At 35.3% G+C, this 21,200-nt stretch overlaps 1 protein-coding gene across 47 annotated transcripts in view; it reads left to right on the top strand.

Annotated features, from left to right (window-relative positions):
- The window catches only part of GPHN (gephyrin), a 562,862-nt gene that overhangs the window by 38,333 nt on the left and 503,329 nt on the right, over positions 1 to 21,200 (top strand). The window lies entirely within an intron of this gene.

A 21,200-nucleotide genomic window follows, 5' to 3' on the forward strand; every position in this document is an offset into this window, starting at 1 on the left:
AGCTTTTACTGGGAAGGCACATATAAAATCCATTTTTTTCCCCCAAGGGATTTTATTGATTTAAGTATATAATCTGTGAAGAACTTCATATTAAACAAAATGTAAAGCTCTGTACCTCTCTAAGAATAGGAATATTTTAATTATTAGATTCATGAACTTAGTTTCTTGAATGCTAGAAATATAATTTTAAAGAATACTATTCAGCCATAAAAAAAGACAGAATCATGCTGTTTATGATGACATGGATGGACCCTGAGGGTATTATGCCAAGTGAAATAAGTCAGACAGAGAAAGACAAATACTGTATGATTTCACTCATACATGGAAGATAAACGAACATACACATAGATAAGGAGAACAGATTGATGGTTACGGGGAAGGAGTTGGGGGAAGAGTAATAGGATAAAGGGGCACATACGTATGGTGATGGTTGAAAACTAGACTGTTGATGGTGAACACAGTGCAGTCTATACAGAAGCTAAAATATAATTATTTACACCTGAAATTTACACAGTGTTATAAACCAATATGACCTCAATAAAATAATTTTTTAAAAAAGGAATAATACAGGATGTAGCACCTAATGTGGCTAATTTTGTATACTATAAATTAAGATGTAATTTAAACCTCATACTACATGTATAGGCTTTGCTACACAGTGAGTTTAACATATGTGTGCCTAATTCTTTGTCAGTAGTTTAACTTCTGTTCTGAAGGCAGGAATGACAAGTGCTTTCTGTATTATTTCTGAATACTAGATTTCATTTAAATGACTTCACTTTTTCTTTTAGCTCTCTGAATTTTTCATCTGAGGCTGTTTAATGCTCATTTGAAAGGTCAGCCAGGTCCTTCCTATAGGACGGATCTCTTTCCAGTTGAAGGAAATGTAATTCTAAGCTAGTAACTAAACTAGTTGTTATATTCTTATTTTACATTCTAGTTCCAATATCTTTCGTTATTTCTTATGACCAAATTCTTTTTCAGTACTTTGGTTTCAATAGGAAAAGGTATCCTGTCTGATTCATCACGATTTCTTTTTAGGGAAAGGACTTTTGCTCCTAAAACCTAGATCCCATGGCTAGTTTTTGATTTTTTGGCCAGCTCATCTTTGTAATTTGCTTGACTGCTTGCATTCCATTCACTGGATGCTTGTATGTCTCTTTCTGATCTCAAGCATTGGTAATTTCTACCCTGGCTTTTCTTGCCCACTGACAAACCTTTGGTTCTACTTTCAGAGTTTAAATGAGATCATAGCAAGTTTTTATCATCTTAATGTTTTACCTTACTGTTGTGGTAGGTACACAGTAATTACTTGATGAATAAATTAATTGCATGTTCCATTTGAAGTATTCAGAGGCCCGTGAACACATATTCTTAATGATTTCCTAATGATTTCTGAAGTTCCTATTCATTGTTATACCTCTGGGGAAATAGATAGCTATCTCTATGTAAATGCAGTTCCTAATTAAATTACAGGGAGATTTAAACCTTCCATTGGACTCAGAAACTAACTGCCCTTAACATTTACCTTAGTGGTTCCTAAATTTTTGGATTTCATTGGTTAATAAAAGTGTATTAAAAAGTTTGGAGGATGGACAAAGAAGTGTTTACTTTTTATTTTTCTCAGAGCATAGTAAACCCCAGCTGTTATCAGCTATCACTGTCATACCATAAAGGAAATTGAAATGAAAAAAAGTAGGAAGGACAAAGTAACTGAATAAAAAAGTCCTCTAAATTCAATAAATTTAGCTTTTTGAAAAACTCAATACATTGTCATTTACTTTTCTAAGATTACTGAGAATGACTAAAACTTAAAAAAAAAATTTGTCTTGGGTACCACTAATATAGTCATCTCCTTTTATTGAATTTAAATTGGGGCCTGAAACTCAGTGTATATGGCTTTCTTAAATCCTAAAGCTAGCCAATGGTTGAAAGCAAGGACTAGGAGGAATTTAGAAGTAGTAAGTCTTTTTCTTAGGGTGACTTCCTTTCATCACAAATCCAACATTTTGCTATAGTAAATAGCAGTTTGTCCTTTCTGCCTCTCCTAAACTCCGTTTTCTGTAAAAATAGCACATTCTCCCACCTTACAGGGTATTTAGTACTATCTAATCCTCTGTGCTTCCCATACCCTTGAGCCTTAATTTTGTAGTTGTGGTGATCTAGTCCTTCTTTTCTCGTGGTCTGCTTAGTACTTTATTTATGGCTTATTTGTATTTAAAGAATTAAAATATTTACACATAATATATTCAGTATAGCACAGAAATGTTTAAAATGAAAAATTATTTCTCGACTTCAACTCCTTGTCTTTCTCTTTAATCACTGTAAATTTCTAGTATAATTTTTCAAAATACATTTTGTGCATATACCAGTAGCTGGCTATATTTAAATCTGTCTTCTGTATATACATCTATTAAAACATCTATCATACACAAATCAGTTTACACTAATGGTACATTTTTAGCCTTATTCCTGGCTCTACTTTGCTCTCACCCTTGTTTTTTCTGTTTCTAAGAGTTCGTGTTATGTTATGCTCTCTCATCATGTTTTTTTATATGTTTATATTTGAAATTCTTCCGGGTACAAGTAAGGATACAAACAAATAAATAGTACTTTGTTATATTTTTAGTATGATACAATTAAATCTAGATTGGTAATTATTAATTACTTGTTTATGAGTGCTAATGTGATTGTAAGCCAAGAATTTTTTACCAATTAAAATTATTAGAAAGTATTATTCCTTGGCATATATGTCATTAAATCTTTTCCTCAAAGTTTTTAGCAAAGTTTTGTCTAAGAAGTAAAATTTACTGTTTCTATTTAGTTTTTGTGTTGGAGGAGTCATTTATAAAATGGGGAGGAAGGAGAGAAGGGTAGGTGTGTGTGTCAGATTTTGTTTAATTTAGAAAGGAATTAAAATAAATTATCACAAGAAGAGGTTGTACTGTATGCCACCAACCATTCCCATTCATAAAAATTCGGTTTATTGCAGCAGCCACAGTGTAAAGCATTTGGTTCTTTTCATTGTAAATGTATTGTCCATTCCTTTTGCTGATGTTCTGTGGCTAAATGTTGTGCACTCCTTTGATTATATTTCTATTTCATACTGAGATAGGTAACTAGTTTGGGCAAATTTCTGAACTGTGGGCTGAGAATCCTTCTCTTTGATGACAATGGACATCTTTCAGAATAGAGTGGTACTTTGAGCTTCATAGTTCCATTTTACTTGGACTTAACACGTTTCTTAGACAGTGAATTTGGTGTCTTGACAAAAGAAATCTGCTAAACTGGTGTAGGATACAGGTGTTTTTGCCATATTGTTTCTTAATGTGTTAGTTTAACTTAGATATGCCATTTATAATAAAAGTCACTTCTCACACTGAAGCAACTAATATTTAATATTTAATGCTGAGTGTTTGACCTTTCAAAATTAAGTAACTTTAGTTAGGTGAAAAAAACTCCCCCTCTTAATAAACTGGATAATCCTGAATGATTACACAAACTGGATAAACCTAATGATTACACAATCCAGATAATCCTGTTTGATTATATAACCCAAATAATACTGAATGAGTTAGTTGCATGGTGTGGTTCACAAATTTAGAAAACTATTTCTCATTCTTAGGCCTTGCCTGATGTACTTCATTTATAAACATAAATATACAAATATAAATATATTTGTTAAGGCTATCTAGCTTCAATACTGATTGTCAGGTTTTTTTTGTTTTTTGAAACTCTAGTTTGTCTCCATACCAAAATTAATGTTGTGATTGTGATGACAGTGACCATTAATATGTTTAAAGTGACACATAGTTTCAGTTTACAATGTTTAAAGTTAGGCAGGGAATTTCTGCTTTGTAGGGTATGGGGAGCTAATATTAATTTATTGTCAGGGAATAGAATTTAAATAATACTAGTTTTTTGTTTTTGATCCTAAACTTTTTGAAAAAAATTTTTAATGTAAGTTTGTTGTATTCATCAGCTAATCACTGAGTACACTTGGCTTTCAGTCCTGACTCTGCAGTTATTTAGTTGTATAACCTTGGGAAAATCCCTATTGGCTTTAGTTTCCTAACTTTTTAAATAGCGGACTTAAATTTCTAGTTTATATCTGAAATCCAATCCACTTCTGAAATTTGTTGACAAACATTTTACGATTCTTTCTGTGTTTTTCCCTCCTCAGGCCAAATAGTTTTGAGTGATATTTAAATTTACCTTTTTCTATATATATAGTTTAGGACTCAGAAATTGAGAGGGTGCAAGTTGTAAATCAGGCAGAATCTTGTTAATAATCCCTTTACTGACCACAATGTATGACCTAATGAAGGAATTAGAGAATCGGGTTCTAGGCTAGTGTGAGGTGGGGATAATGAGATTTTGTGTGTATGTGTTTGGTGTTATGTATATATGTATTTAAATGCGCATATATATATATATATATATGCATGTAAGTGTGTATACATACTTTTCTACTATCAAATAATGTTATCATTAAGCCTCACTTTTAGGCTGGCATTAAGAACCTGGCATTAAGTTACCTGGGAATTATGATCTTTACAGGTGTTCCTGTCCTTCTTCCAGTTGTAGTGCTGGGACTACCATGTATTTCTGCTCCTCCCCCAAGATTAGAGTCACCTCTTCCCCCCATGTTTCTCTTTCTCAGCAGCAGTGAGTTTCCATCAGACTATGGTTTTTGATGTACTTCTCCCTTCATATTAAGGATTTTGCTCCTTAGGGGAGATAAACCAAATGGGTCTGGTCAAAGTTTACCACCTAGGTTGAATGGAATTGTATCAGTGCCCTCAATTACAGATTTGCAGATTAAGGTTTTTGTTTTGTAGGGGACGTAAGCTAGATGGTTCTGAGTGGCATGTCAACATTGTTTACTGTTCTCTTCCCTTAGCCAGCAATGGAGAGCTTACTCGGGATTTCCTGTCACCTTCCTGTGTTCCTATTGGGGTTCCAGGAGGAAAAATGTGCAAGAAGATGTGTGTAAAGGAAAAACATACTCATGTGTCTCTCCATTGTTCTCAATACTTTACTCATGTTTGGAACACCCCATTTCACAACACTTGTGATACCCTATGTGTGGATTTTCCACACACTAGCAGTTTTGTGACGCCAACTGGATGTCCTGCAGTTTAACTCAATTCTGACACCATCTACCTGGAATTAGTGTCAGATCCTATCAGTTAAGGGTTCAGTTTTACAAGACTGCTCCCTCCCAAATTCACATGCCAATGGCAAGTCCAGGTTGTTACCTGTGCTTCTGACCAATGTGTGATAAATTGGAGCTTCCCATTGCTACCTCCTCTGGTTTGATTAATTTGCTAGAGTGGCTCACAGAACTCAAGAAAACAGTTTACTTACTAGATTTCCAGTTTATTGTAACTGGCTATAACTCAGGAAGAGCCAGATGGAAGAGATGCATAGGGCAAGTTATATGGGAAGAGCCACAGGGCTTCCATGCTCTCTGCAGGTCCACCATCCTCCCAGCATCTCCAGCGTGTTCAACAATCTGGAAACTCTCCGAACTCTGTCTTTTTGGGGTTTTATGGGAGCTTTATTACATAGGCATTACATTGATTAAATCCTTGGCCATTGGTGATTGAACTCAATCTTCAGCCCCTCACCCCTCCCCGGGGTGAGGGTGGAGGGCACGGGACAGAAAGTTCTAATCTTCTAATCACTTGGTTAGTTCCCCTGGCAACCAGCCCCCATCCTTAGGTTGTCCAGAGGCTTTCCAAATGTCACCTCATAAACTCAGATGTGGTTGAAAGGGGCTTGTTATGAATAACAAAAGACACCTTTATCCATCTCACCACTTAGGAAATTGCAAGGGTTTTAGGAACTTTGCCAGGAATGGGGAGGAAGAACAAATATATACTTCTTTTTATACATCACAGTATCACACTATGCAACTCCCCTTTGTGTGCAGCCCTAGGGTTTCACATTCAGCCTTTATTATTTCATTTAAAATTTTTAGTTTAATCTTCTTGGCAGCTCTATATAGTGTTCAGTGGTATCTGTCCCAAGTCAGGAAAAGCTCAGGTCCTTGTTCACCTCCTGGGTGTCTTTCTTCATATTTCAGGTGAATTGTTTGAGCTGTGGCCTGAGGTCCCTGATAGCTCAGGAGAAGTCATTACAGTCATGTGTTGCTTAACGATGGGGATATGTTCTGAGAAATGTGTCGTAGGGCCATTTTGTTGTGCAAACATCATAGAGTATACTTAGCAACCTGGATGGTATGGCCTACTATACAGCTAGGCTGTACGGTACTAATCTTACGGGACCGCTGTTGTATGTGTGATCTGCTGTTGACTGAAACGTTGTTATGCATCACATTTGAAGTTTTCTAGGTTTTTTTCTTGTTGGGAGTGATACTCATTTTAGCTCTTTACATCTTTGATCTAAACTGGAAATCCTTTTGCTTTTTAAAAAATACTTTCATTTGTATGCTGCTATTTACTTTCCTTCCTCTAGGTCTTAAAACATATTTATAATAGCTGGTTTAAAGTTCTTGTATGCTCCCTTCTGTATGTATTGTCAGTGTTTTTTCATTGTTATGAGTCACATTTTTTTGCTTCTTTGAATTTCTAGTTATTTTTTATTGTATGCTCGATTCATACGGATGCTGTTTTGTCAGTTTGATCATTTTGAAGCTTTGTTAGGCAGGCATAGAGTAACTGTACTAATACTAGCCTTTCTCGGATCTCATTTGAATGCCTGGAGTGTGAGGGGAGTTTGCTCTACTCTGGCTGGTCAGGACTCCTACGATGTGTTGTGCAGCAAGCAATATGATTTCTGAAATAGCTGTTTAGCTCAAGCTTCCGGGTACTGTAGTCTGCCAGATCTCACAGAATCTCACTCTGTGCATGCACAATTTAGAATGTACCGAAGCCTTAGGCCTTTTTGCAGATTTCTGGAGCTCCTTTGCTGTAAAGCTGCCTGCTTTTTGGTAAACTGCCCTGCAAATTCCATTCCCCTTGGCATCCCTAAACTCTTATGTCTGCATCCTCAGCTCATTGAGGCCACTGTGCTCTGCTTAGGCTCTACCTCCCTGCAGGGCAGTTTGGAATATGCCTCCAGGCAGAAAGCTTTGGCTGTTATGGGGTTTACTATGTGTGTTTTCCTTCTCTTAGGGATCTCAGTACTGGGCTGCCTCTTCCTTAATGTCTGGAAACAGATACTGTTTTATATGTTGTTTCAGTTTTACAATTGTGTATGGTGAAACGGCTGAATCAGGTCCAGTTATTCTGCCATAGCTAGAAGTGGAAGTTCTGTTAATTTATTCTTTTTTTATTGAGTGAACTCTGTTTTCTTACATTTTCTTACAACAATTTATAATAGCTAATAATTATTATCACCATTTTATAGATGAAAAACCTAGTATAGAGAGGGTCAGCAACTTCCTACTGGAATAAATCCTTGTAATTAAGTAATATAGGCACACACTAATTAAATAGTACAAGTATGTCTTTGTGATTTTTTAACCTTTTATCAAAGATTGTTGGATTTTTTTAACATTTAAAAAACTTATTTTTTTATTTATAATTTGATTTTGATATAGAGAATAGAACCCAATCAGTTACATCAGAGGTTGGTGAATTTTTTCTTACAGGACCACATAGTAAATATTTTAGGCTTGCGGACCCTATGGACTGTGTCGCTATTGTTCAGTTGTGCCATCATAGCTCAAAAGTAGCCGTAGACAATACATGAAGAAATTGATGTGGCTATGTTCCAATAAAACTTTATAAAAAGGTGACTAATTCATGTGGCCATAGTTTGCTGACTGCTGAGTTAAATTGAGGGTTCCTGTGGTTTTTTGATCTTTAGTATTTGCATACATTTTCTGTTTTTTTTTTAACATTATTGTTCAGAAAACTTGGCATTTCATAGTGATATAATAGAGATCATCTCCAAACTTATTTTGTAATAAAAAGCAAGAAAGTGATAATTTGCCTCATCCCTATAGCAAAGTCCTAATTCCTATATATTTCGTCTCTGAAGTAGAATGTATATTTTTTCTGACAGTTGAACTTCTAACTTTAAGTAGATGTGTTCAGGGACAGCCCTGCTGGCCTGGTAGTTACGTTTGGCGTGCTCTGCTTCGGCAGCCTAGGTTCAGTTCCCAGGAGCGGACCTACACCACTCATCTGTCAGTGGCCATGCTGTGGTGGCAGCTCATATACAAAAAGAGGAAGATTGGCAACAGGTGTTAGCTCAGGGCAAATCTTCCTTAGCAAAAAAAAGAAAAAAAAAAAAGTAGCTCTGCTTATTGGTAGCAGCTAAATTAAAAGCAGCAGACTACTTTCTCAATTGCTATATCCTTAGTGGCTAGTATGATACCTGGCAGATAGTGGATATACGGTAAACAGTTTTGAATAAATTATTGTGAAAAATCAGAAAGATACATTCTTATATTTTATTATATAGAATGTCAGTCAGGAAAAAAGTATAATCAGGATAACTTAGCATTTTAGATAGCATTTTAATTAAGCAGTACATTTATAAATTAATTACAAAGTCTCCAAATTGTTGTTTTCTTCATTTTAAAATTTTGATTGTTTCTTTACATTATAAAGATAGGATTGTAGTATGTAATACTTTCTCATGTATTTAGGAAGTTAAGTTAATACATGCCAATAAAACTGTCATGAGGCATTTATAGAGAGAAAAGCTATTGCGTAGAATGGCAATTTATAATATGTCCAAATAAGCGAACTTAAGAAAAGAAAGCAAGCCAAGAAAATAAAAGTAAAACAAATGGTCAGATTTGATAGAGGAAAATAAGAGAGGGACTGTAGTGGGGGTCAGAGTTTATTGGGAAAGAGGGAGTAGTTATTGTGTGGAACAAGAACAAAACAAAAATAAAACACAAACAAATGGTATAAAAAGAATATTTGGAGCGGGCTGGCCCCATGGCCGAGTGGTTAAGTTCACGCACTCCGCTTTGTCCACCCCGGGTTTTGCCGGTTCACATCCTGGGTGTGGACATGGCACCATGCATCAGGCCACGTTGGGGCGGTGCCCCACATAGCACATCCAGAAGGACCTACAAGTGGAATGTACAGGTATGTACTGGGGGGTCTTTCGGGAGGAGAAGAAGAAGAAGAAGAAGATGAAAAAAAAAGAAGATTGGCAACAGATACTAGCTCAGGTGCCAATCTTTAAAAAAAAGTATACTTGGAATATAAATTCTAACAGTGTTTTTTGAGATCACTAGAAACTCAATCCTAAGAAACCTGTGAAGTCGTTCATAACTGGTCTATACAAAAGTGGCTGAAATTGATTGTTTAAAAAGGTGAAGACAGAATAGTTGTTCTAGAATGTTGACAGAGGTGAAAAGAGAGATGAAGATGAGCTCAGTTCCATAGGTGACTTTGGAGAATGGATAAATATTTTGATGTGTCAGTAAAAGAACTAGAAAAAATAATGAATTAGGAAGTAAGGCCAGAAGCTCCCACTTTGTTTTTTCTTTACTCCAGTTTATTTATTCAATTTAAAATGAAAATTTTAATCTTCTTTAATCATAATCCATCAGAATTTCAACTTGTAAAACCTCTAGAACTAAATAAAGCAGCTGTTCTCAGTGCTGTTAATTAGCAATTTCATTCTAAGTTGTGTTTGGACTACTGAATTATTATTTTTTTCAACAAGCCTTTATTTTATTTTTTATGGAGTTAATAATAGTTTACATCATTGAGAAATTTCACTTGTACATTATTTCTTGTCTGTCACCATATAAGTGCTCCCCTTCACCCCCTGTGCCCAACCCCCACTCTCCTTCCCCTGGTAACCACTGAACTGTTCTCTTTGTCCGTGTGTTTGTTTATATTCCACATACAAGTGAAGTCATATAGTGTTTGTCTTTCTCAGTCTGGCTTATTTCGCTGAACGTAATACCCTCCAGGTCCATCCATGTTATTTTTTTTCCAAATGAATGAATAAAGGCAGCTGCAGAATTAAGAAAATACCCAAGAGACAAGGATTTATGTCTCTTGTATGCCTACCTATTTGATTAATGGAAATATCTCTTCAATGAGAGCTGTTAAATACTCGAATGGATTACAGTGAAATGGTGGAAACACTTTCTCCAGACATTTTTTGAAGTAGGCTATAGACACTCAGATGACAAAAATGCTCTAAGGTTCTTTAAGGCAAGAAGATGAATTAGCTAAATTCTCAGTAGTATAAAAGTTAAAAGTGGGGGACTGGAGGGTACTTTTATACAGGAGATGATATGAATTCAATAGGTATTAAAATTACTACCACTCCTAATGAAGGCAAGAAGAAGAATCTTTGGGATCAATAAGCTGATGGTATAAGGAAAAAATAGAAGATTCTAAAATAAATAAATAGAAATTATATGGATTTTCTTTCTGCTTTTATTTTGGTTTTGTTCTTACATTGCTTCTTTTTTTTCCTGAAAGTCTTGAGAGAATTTTTTGAATCTGATACTATCTTTTAGTTTTATGTTTTCAGTATTTCCTTACCTACTTTAAATCTCAGATTATTTATGTAGCAGTGTGGTAAAATGACAAAGATAAAATTAAAAATGCAAAAACGTAAGTTAATATCTATGAGGTCACACATCAAGGTAGGGGTTTAGAGAAAAATTTTCAGTTCAAGAGTTACTTGTGTTTTGTATTTTTACACATAACATTCAAAACTCTGTAATGGCAGCTTAGTTAGTATTTTGAAAACATTATTCTCTAATATTCTCTTTCTCTCTCTCTCTCTTTTTTTTTTTTTGCCTGAGGAATATTTGCCCTGAGCTAACATCTGTTGCCAGTCTTTCTCTTTTTGCTTGAGGAAGGTTTGCCCTGAGCTAACATCTGTGCCAGTCTTCCTCTGTTTTGCATGTGAATTGCCACCAGAGCATGGCTGCTGATGAGTGGTGTAGGTCTGCACCTGGGAACTGAACTTGGGCTGCCGAAGCGGAGTACACTGAACTTAACCACTAGACCACAGGGTTGGCCCGATAGCCTCTTACTTTTAACAAGACACTGTTAAAAGAAATAGAAGCTACTGTTATTTCACATTTTAATTAGGAGAAAGAGAATCAATTTATTTTTCATTAGAGGTGTTATTAGACCATTAATATTTCCAAAAGAAAATTTATAGAATTCTAGTTAAGCTACAGTAGCAAAGAAAGAAATCTTCTGTAAACAGTCATTCACCATATTTAAGATTTGATTGGTTTGATACATTAATTAATACAAATGTTCAGGATATTGTTTTATATTTTTGGTAAAAGCACATTAGTGTTCCGGGTTAAGCTTGCATGTCCTGTTTCTTTATGATGAAATTTCAAGCTGGATTATTAGATCCATATTGATTTAATGGGAACAGTGCCATCTCCTGAGTCACCAACATGATATAACCTATATTATTTTTTCTAAGAGAAAAAAGAGGGGAAAATATATGTTTATTCAGTTATTTTTATTTATTTTTAAAGATTGGCACCTGAGCTAACATCTTTTGCCAATCTTCTGTTGTTTTCTTTCTTTTCTTCTTCTTCTCCTCCCCAAAGCCCCCTAGTACACAGCTGTATATTCTAGTTGTGAGTGCCTCTGGTTGTGCTATGTGGGACGCCGCCTTAGCATGGCTTGATGAGCAATGCCGTGTCCATGCCCAGGATCTGAACCGGTGAAAGCCTGGGCCACCAAAGCAGAGCACCTGAACTTAACCACTCAGCCACGGGGCTGGCCCCAGTTTTTTTAATTTCTTATTTTATTTTTAATTCTAATTGTTTCTTTATTCAGTCTCAAAAGAATATGAATAAACAGGTGCTTTGATTCTAAAAAATTCCTTGCTTGGAAATAGCAATTGAATTTGAACTTTAAATACATTCTCTTTCTAGTACATTAAACAGCTTGAATACCATCAAAAGCCTGCTTGAACTACTTATAGAATATATCACTTTATTCATCATCATCCCATGCTTTCCTACTTTTATATTCCCCCTTCCACAAGTATATCTTTTCTGCTTCGGAAGTGAAAGTATTTTAATAATGGATTGAATTCTTGTCTTTTCAACTTACTGGGGTAATTCAGTGAACTGTGAAAATTATCTTGATATATCCCATTATAACATAAATTCATAGCATGTTTATAAACATATGGTTACGTTTGGCCTTAAGAAGATATTATAGGAAATATCCATTTCAAGGAATGAAAAAGCTTGTTGAAGAAAATGTGTTGTGCTGTATATTGTAGCTAAATTAAAATCATTTTAAGCACATGAAATAGTATATAATATGGATTTTTTGTATTTCTCATTCTTAATTTATTAATACCAAGTGATGGCCCGTGTTTAAACACCTCTGTTGATAGTTATAAACCTTGGCTGATGAAAAAGGTGTTCTCTCTCAAGAACTAAGCAAACCTGTTTCCCCCTGCACCAATAAATCTGTTAGTATCCTACGGAATTGGTTATATACAACTGAAAAGGAAAACTGTCACTATCATTGTGAAATGGAATTAAAATATGATAGATATTAATTTTCTTTGTCCAGCATACTTTTATCATTTCTGTTAGCAGATCCTCTTCCTCCCCAACACACACACCATTGTGCTTTTGATGGGACTACTGAACATGATATTCTACCCTTGGTTATTGGGGTGGGAACTTAACCCAGATGTAGCGAATCATAATGCCCTGTCCCACTGACTATAGTAACGTATCCAGGGAGAGACAGAAGTTCCACCTGCCAAAAGCATGCCCAGCCTTCCATCTCCCACACCGTGTGGAAGCATAACCTATGTTTAGTTGGAGAGAATGAGATCCACTCACAGAGCAACAGAGACCAAAGAACTGAAGAGGCAGAGAGAACCCTGATGGCGTTGTGGATTCCCAGATTCTAGTTCCCCATGTCCCTGAAGTGGCCCCTGAATCTGGCCAGTTTTTGATAAACTCTGAGGTACCCGGGTATCTTACAATAACCCTACCCCACCGCCCCTTTAAAAAAGTTGTGATATCATTTCCACACAAAATAACTCTTTATTTTTCATACATAGTAATGTTGCCAGTTCACTTTTTAAGCTCATCTGCTGAGGAAGCTGACTTTACTCTAGTCCTCAAATTTAAATCTTTTTCTCTTGGCTGGAAAAGAACTTAAATTTTTTCAGTAAGTCAGGGATTTAGAGACAGAATTTTCAGTTCAAGCGTTACTTTCTGTTGTGTTTTTATAGCCACTCTTCTTGCAGTTTTGAATTTATACTTCAAGTCAGTTTAGGAATGAGGGTGGGGTGTTGGGAGGAAACCAGTGGAGTGAACAAATGTTTGAGATTCCAGGCGTGGGACACTTCTTGTAGTGATAAAAGAAATTTAGAAAATTCTCACTAAGGCAGATTTTGGACACAGTCACCTTCTTGAGAGAATCCTCTTCCTCTCTACCCTTGAACCTGGGAGAGTCTTAGAAATGTGGGTGGCATTCTGCCTAGCTATCTTTGCCAGCCTCAGATTTCTGCTTCTTTTTGTGGAGCATTTTTGGGCAAATTATCTCTGTAAATGTATATGGGCCTTCCATTCTCCCTCCCTATCAATCTGTCGTCCTTCTGACCCTAAATAAAATGTGAGCAGGATGCATTTGCCTAAAGCCATTCATTTGACATCTGCCTTTGTGGAGCTGTCTGAGAACTAAGAAATCTCGGTGTCATTAAAAAGAAGTCTGAATATTAGGCTAGTCACTTACTCTCTTTGGTCCTTAATATTCACATCTTTAAATGAGGTGATCTCATGAGTCTTTTCAGCTCTAAGAATTCAACAACTCTAAATAAATTGCCTGGTTTAATAACTTATCTTTTCAGTTCACTTAAACATATCAAGTGGCTACTGTGTACCAGTTATTGGAGTAGGTGCTCTAGGGATTTAAATAAAAGATTCATTTCCTGTTGATAGGATTTTAAGCTACTGTGGGGGTTTATCCAGAGAGAAATATCAATTAAGAAACAACTTGGTGTGGTGTAATGTTTCTCAAAGTGTGTCATATTCAGATACTTGGGGTGATGTTAGGGACAGAACATTAAACAATATCAAATCGCCTAGAAAGCATTTCCATTTTTAATTCTTTTTCAGTCCTTTTAATTATACCTATAAAGATAAGCCTTTAACACCTCTTTAACACTTACCCTTCTGCCTTGTTAACAAAGAGGGGGTCAGGCTTAGACTATTCTGTGGGCAACATTCTCTAGTAGAAGTTAATGAAATATATATTTACTGTTATACCATCTTTTATTTATTTTAAGTGGCACTTTTTCTCAGTTGTAATGATATAAAAGTTTTATTGGAAGTTTTCGTTTAAACAGTGAGTTGATTAAAAGTGGCTAACATTGAAAAGCTGGTATACTGTTTTAAGAAGTGCCAAAATTAATGATGTCTTCTTTCTCTTGCCTGGGCTGTTTTAATTTCTTTTTAATCACAAGAAAATATAAATCTTAGGAGAGTTGAGTCAAAGAGACTCATTCTTTCTTTATTCCATATCAAATACAGTGTCTTAGCAATATTTACATGCTCTGCTTTCAGTCCTCTGTCTGAAAGTGGGACTTTTCACTTGTGCAAAGGGTGTTGGTTCCAGATATGATATTGTTCCTTCAGTGATTAGGCGCAGAGGAATACAGAAGGGTTGTGTATAAACCTTAGCTGGGGCAGACATTGTGGGACCAATGATGAAATTTAATCATAACTCTGTCCATAGTGAAATCTCATCAGACCTCTTTCCCAGGCAAAATCCCCTTAGCTTTTTCTTTTGCTTTATTTGGTAATCAAATGGACAAGTCTCTAAAATATGTTAGAATGAGACTGGTTGAAACAGCAGGGAGCAGAATTTCTTAATTTCAGAAGGAGGATTTGCATGTGTTATTCACTTTCCCTTCATGTAGATGTACAGATATCATTTAGACCTTGATTGGCAAATCTTGCTGTAATTTAATAATACTCTGGGTTACTTGAAGAAGGAACAATTGTAATATGACATATTTTAGAGATTTCAGGGTCTCTGTATGGATTTACCTGAATGTGCCCCGTAATTATACATATAAATAACCAAAGTTTGAGAAGTACTGGTGTAGTAGAAAGTGCACGGAATCTGTGGTTAGATAAGTTGGATTTTCTATGGCTCTACTACTACCTATAGTGACCCTGTCCAGGACCCTTAAATTTTCTGTTTTGTTGTCCTCATCTTTAAAGATGGATTATAAATTTTGTAAAATCTATTCCAGTTCTAAAATTTTATAATATATCCTATTTTAAGTCCCTTCCTATTTTAAGTGTGGTGTATGAACTAGTAGCAGCAGCATCTGGGAGTTAGTTAGAAATGCATAGTCTCAGATCTCGACCTTAGACCTACTGAATCACAGAATCTGCATTTTAACAAGATTCCTGGGTGATTACATGGAAATGAAACTTTGAGAAGCACTGCTGTAGACTGCTACTTTATTTCACTTGTTACTTGAATGTCCAACTGCACATCACAATAAAGGTGAAAGTGTATTAGAAGGCATAGACATTGATTTAAGAAAAGGGAAGTGTGGCAATTCATGTTCCTTAAGATTAGCATAACTGAAGAACAGTTAAACTTAATAATGCTTTTTCAAATTATGAATTATTTAAATGGTTAGAATTCATTTTACAGAGAAATGGGGGATTTTAGAACAGTTCATCTTTTTAAGTTAACATACAGAAGAATATACTAGTCTTAATTACATGAATGTATTGTTCTGTTGGCAGCACTAAAGGATTGACATGAGGGTATTTTAGCTCTTCCTGTTATTTTCACCCCAAATTCCCATCCCCACCGAGTCCCCCAAATAAATGTAGATTGTATGTAGAAAGTGTGCTTCCTGTGAAAATTTAAGACAAGTCTTTTAGCCTTCTACTCTTCCAGGCAGATGGCTGTGCTGACACCTGTCTTGTATAGACATCACTGGCGTCATTATGCACATTTTCAGGATAAGAAAACAGGTTGCAGAGAGGTTTAGTAAATTGACTAAGGTCTCTCAACTAATAAGTGGCTGAGCCGTGATTCATATCTTAGACTGACTTAGTTCAGTTCTCCTTCCATTATAGCGTACTGTTTCTTCCAAAAAGAAAAATTTAAATTTATTGCAAAATAGCTAAAAGCTGAACATTCACTTTACAAAAGAATTATCCTTCCTTTAAAACCTCTCACAAAGGTTTCACAATCCTTTGTAAAACAAAAGTGATTTGCAAAATTTTAATTTGTTTGTAATTTTTAGAGACACAGGTAATGGTTTAAGTGAAGTGTGCCTGTGTTGTCAGTAAGAGTTCAGTAAAGGAAGCAGAACCAATATGAGTGTTGTGGAATCAAGGATTTATTACAGATGTAAAACCTTACATAATTGTGGGAGAAACTGGAAAGTAAGAATCCTAAAGGGGAAGTTGGAAGAGCAGAGAAAAGTCACTAATCACCCTTTCTGAGGTACTAATGTGGGTGGACTAATTGGAGCTTCCAAGGGAATATGAGAAACCAGGCATTTCAAACTGTTTGAGTGGGATCACGAAGAATAGAGCTAGTGGATAAATCTGTGGAAGCCTGTTGCCTCTGTGTGTGTCTCTCACCACATGTAACCATGATGATCTTCAGAATTAATGGCTGCTGCTTCACTTCCACCTTCCAAGTCTCATGCACATGTCTCTGGATTAACCCATAGCTAATGAGGGAAGGGGATTCTAGGAAACACAGTTTTGGCTTATCCAAGTGGACATTATAAAACCACCACAATGTCTCTTATGACCTAAGACTAAAAAAAGGTGCTAAGCAATTGGTTGATGTACTTGTATACTATTAGCAAAGAATATATTGACAAACTCCTTTCATGAATAATTCAGTGTGAAATTTTGGGTGAAACAGCAGTACTTTAGTGACTTTGGATTCTAATCGTATCTTGGCTATATGACCAAGTTGCTTAATTGTAGTTGTGTTCTTTTCTATAAAAAGAGCCAGCTTCATTTGATAAATAGTAGGTATATAAATAAATGGAAATCCTTATACTTCCCCCCCCAACACTTTATTATGAAAATGTTCTAACATGCAGCAGAGGTAAAAGAATTTTGCATTGAATATCCATGTAGCCACCACCTAGAGTCTGCTGTTGATATTTTATTATTCTTGCTTCATCATACATATTTTGCCATCTGTCTATCCCACATTCCATCTATTAATCCATTTCATTTTTGGTGCATTCGGAGTAAATTGCAAACATCAGTACACTTCTCCCTAAATACTTCAGCATGCGTATTATCAACTAGAGTTCAGGTATTGATTTACAGGGATTTTTTAATGTAAAATTTACATACAGTGAAATGAACAAATCTCCAGTCTATTTTCCCTGAGTTTTGACAAATGCATATACCCTTGTAATCAAAATCCGTATTGCTATAGCCTGAATGTAGGTATCCCCCTAAAATTCGTGTGTTGAAACCTAGTATCTTATGTGATGGTGTTTGGAAGTGGGGCCTTTTGCAGGCGGTGAGGTCATAAGGATGGAGCCCTCATGAATTTAATTAGTGCCCTTGTAAAAGCGATTCCAGAGAGCTCCCTTGTCCCTTCTGCCATGTGAGGACACAGCAGGAAAATGGCAGTCTATAAACTAGGAAGCAAGTTTTTGTCAGATACCAAATCTGCAGGTGGCTTGATCTTTCCCAGCCTCCAGAACTGTGAAAAGTCAATTTCTGTTGTTTATAAGCCATCCAGTCTGTGGTATTTTTATTATAGCAGCCCAACCTAAGACAGATTAAAATAATAGAGAATTATTACCATGCCAAAAAGTTCATTCATGCCCCTTCCCAATCTATACTAACTCCCATCCTCAAAAGACAATCTCTTTTCTTTCTACTGTAGATTAGCTTTACCTGTATTAGAATTTCATTAAAATGAAATCATACAGAATACTCTCATGTGAAGCTTCTTTCACTCAGCTCAGTGTTTTTGAGATTCATCTCTGTTGTTGTATATGTCAGTAATTTTGGTACTTTTTATTGCTCATTAGGATTCCATTGCATGAGATAGTGCAGTTTTTCTGTTCTCCTATTACTGGGCACCTGGTATGGTTCCAGATTGTGGCTGTATGAATACTTTTGTACAAGTCCTTTTGTGAAGATATATTTTCATTTCTCTTGGGTAAATACTTAGGAGTGGAATTACCGGGACAAAATGATTGTACTGTTGCCACCAAAGATGTATAAAAGTTCCTGTTGCTCCACAAACTTGCCAACATTTAGTGGTATAAATTTTCATTATCTTCCCCATTCTAGTGGGTGTGTAGTAGTATCTCATTATAGTTTTAACTTGCATTTCTCTTATGACTGATGAAATTGAATACTTTTTCATGTGTTTACTAGTTATTCATATAACTTATTTTATAAAGTGTCTACTTATTAATTCTCAAAAACATTAGCAAACTGAATTCAACAACACATTAAAAGGATTATACACTGCGATCAAGTGTGATTTATCCCTGGGATGCAAGGATGGTTCAACATACGCAAATCAATAAATGTGATAGACCACTTTAATAGAATGAAAGATAAAAATCATGTGATCATCTTGCTAGATGCAGAAAAAACATTTGACAAGGTGCAGTATCCTTTGATGATTAAAAACGCTCAACAAATTGGGTGTAGAAAGAACATACCTCAACATAATAAAGGCTGTATATGACAGACCCACAGCTAACATCATGCTCAACCATGAAAGATAGAAAGCTTTTCCTGTAAGATCAAGAACAAGACAAGGGTGCCCGTCTCACTACTCTTATTCAACATAGTACTGGAAATCCTAGTTAGAGCAGTTAGGCAAGACAATGAAATAAAAGGCATCTAAATTGGAAAAGAAGTAAAATTATTTGCAGATGATATATATATATATATATATATATGTATATATATATGTATATATATATATAAAATCCTAAAGATTCAACCAAAAGACTATTGAAACTAATCGATGAATTCAGTAAAGTTGCAGGATATAAAGTCAACATAAAGAAATCAGTGGCATTTCTATACACTAACAACAAAACATCTGAAAAAGAAATAAAATTATCCCATTCATGATAGCATCAAGAACAATAAGATACTTAGGAATAAATTTAACGAAGGATGTGAAAGATCTGTATGGTGAAAACTACAAGACTTTGATGAAGGGAATTGAAGACACAAACAAATGGAAAGATACCCCATGTTCATGGGTCAGAATTAATATTGTTAAAATGACCATACTACCCAAAGCCATCTATAGATTCAATGCAATACCTATCAAAATTCTAATGGCATTTTTCACAGAAATAGAAAAAACAATCCTAAAATTTGTATGGAACCACAAAAGATCCTGAATAGCCAAAGCAATCCTGAGAAAGAACAACACAGCTGGAGACATCACACTTTCTGATTTGAAACTACACTACAAAGATATAGTAATTAAAACAGTATGATACTGGCATAAAGGAGCAACAGATCAATGGAACAGAGTAGAGAGCCCAGAAATAAATCCTTGCATCTATGGTCAGCTAATATTTGACAAAGAAGCCAAGAACACTCAATGGGTAAAGAATAGTGTCTTCAACACCTGGTCTTGGGACAACTGGATAACGACATGCAGAAAAATGAAATTGGACCCCTGTTTTATACCACTCACAAAAATTAACTGGAAATGGATTAAGGACTTAAACGTAAGTTCTGATACTGTGGAACTCCTAGAAGAAAACATAGAGAAAAAGCTCCTTGGCATTGGTTTTGGCAATCATTTTTTTGAATATGATGCCAAAAGCACAAGCAACCAAAGCAAGTGGGACTACATAGAATGAAAAAGCTTCTACGTGGCAAAAGAAAGAATCAACAAAATGAAGAGTCAAACCACAGAATGGGAGAAAATATCTGCGAACCATGTATCAGATAAGGAGTTAATATCCAAAACATATTAAGAACCCATGCAACTAAAAAAAAAACAATCAGATTGAAAAATGAGTAGAGAAACTGACTGGACATTCTTCCAAAGAAGACATCCAGATGACCAACAGATACATGAAAAGATATTCAACATCACTAATCATCAGGGAAATGTAAATCAAAACCACAGTGAGATAACAGCTCATGCCTGTTAGGATGGCTGTCATCAAGAAGATAAGAGATAAGTATTGGTAAAGATTTGGAGAAAAGGGAACTATTGCCGAGAATGTAAATTGGTTCAGCCACTGTGGAAAACAGTATGGATGTTGCTGAAAAAATTAAAAAGAGAACTACCATATGATCCAGCAATTCCACCTTGCCTATATATCCAAAGAAAATGAAAATAGGATATTGAAGAGATGTCTGCACTCTTATGTTTATTGCAGCATTATTCACAGTAGCCCAGATATGGAAACAACCTGTCTGTCAAAGGATGAATGGATACAAAAGATATGTTGTATATACACAATGGAATATTATTCAACCACGAGAAAGAAGGAAATTCTTTTGTTTGTGACAACAAGGTTGGACCTTGAGGGCATTATGCTGAGTGAAATAAGCCAGACAGAGAAAGACAAATACTGCACGGTATCACTATATATAGAAGCTAAAAAAGCTGAACTCATAAAAAAAGACAATAGAATGGTAGTTACCAGGGGATGGGGAGTAGGGGAATTGGGGACATGTTGTCTAAGGATAAAAACTTGAAACTGGTAGATAAGTAAGTCCTAGAGATCTAATGCATGGCATAGTGATTATAGTCGACAGTAGTGTGTTATAAACTGCGAAGTTGCTAAGAGACTAGATCTTAATTGTTCTGACCACAAAAAAGAAATGATAATTGTGTGACATGATATGTGTGAGGTGTGAGCTAATGCTATGGTGGTAATTATGTTGTAATATATAGATGTATCAAATAAACAAATTGTACACCTTAAACTTACACAATGTTATATATAAATTTTGTATCAATGAAAATTAAATTTTAAACAATAAAGTGCTTAAATATTTTCCAATTTAGAAAAAATTGAGTTGTTTGTTTATATTTACATTGTAGGAGTTCTGTGTATATCCTGGAATACCAATCCTTTATCAGATATGTTTTGCAAATATTTTCTCGTGGTCTCTGGCTTGCTAATTCATTTTCTTAGTGGTGTCTTTTGATAAGCTGAAGTTTTTAAATTTGGTGAAGTATAATTAGGCAGTTTTTTAATGCTTATTTCTT

The sequence above is a fragment of the Equus caballus genome, chromosome 24 (assembly GCF_041296265.1).
Source record: "Equus caballus isolate H_3958 breed thoroughbred chromosome 24, TB-T2T, whole genome shotgun sequence".
Lineage (NCBI taxonomy): Eukaryota > Metazoa > Chordata > Mammalia > Perissodactyla > Equidae > Equus > Equus caballus.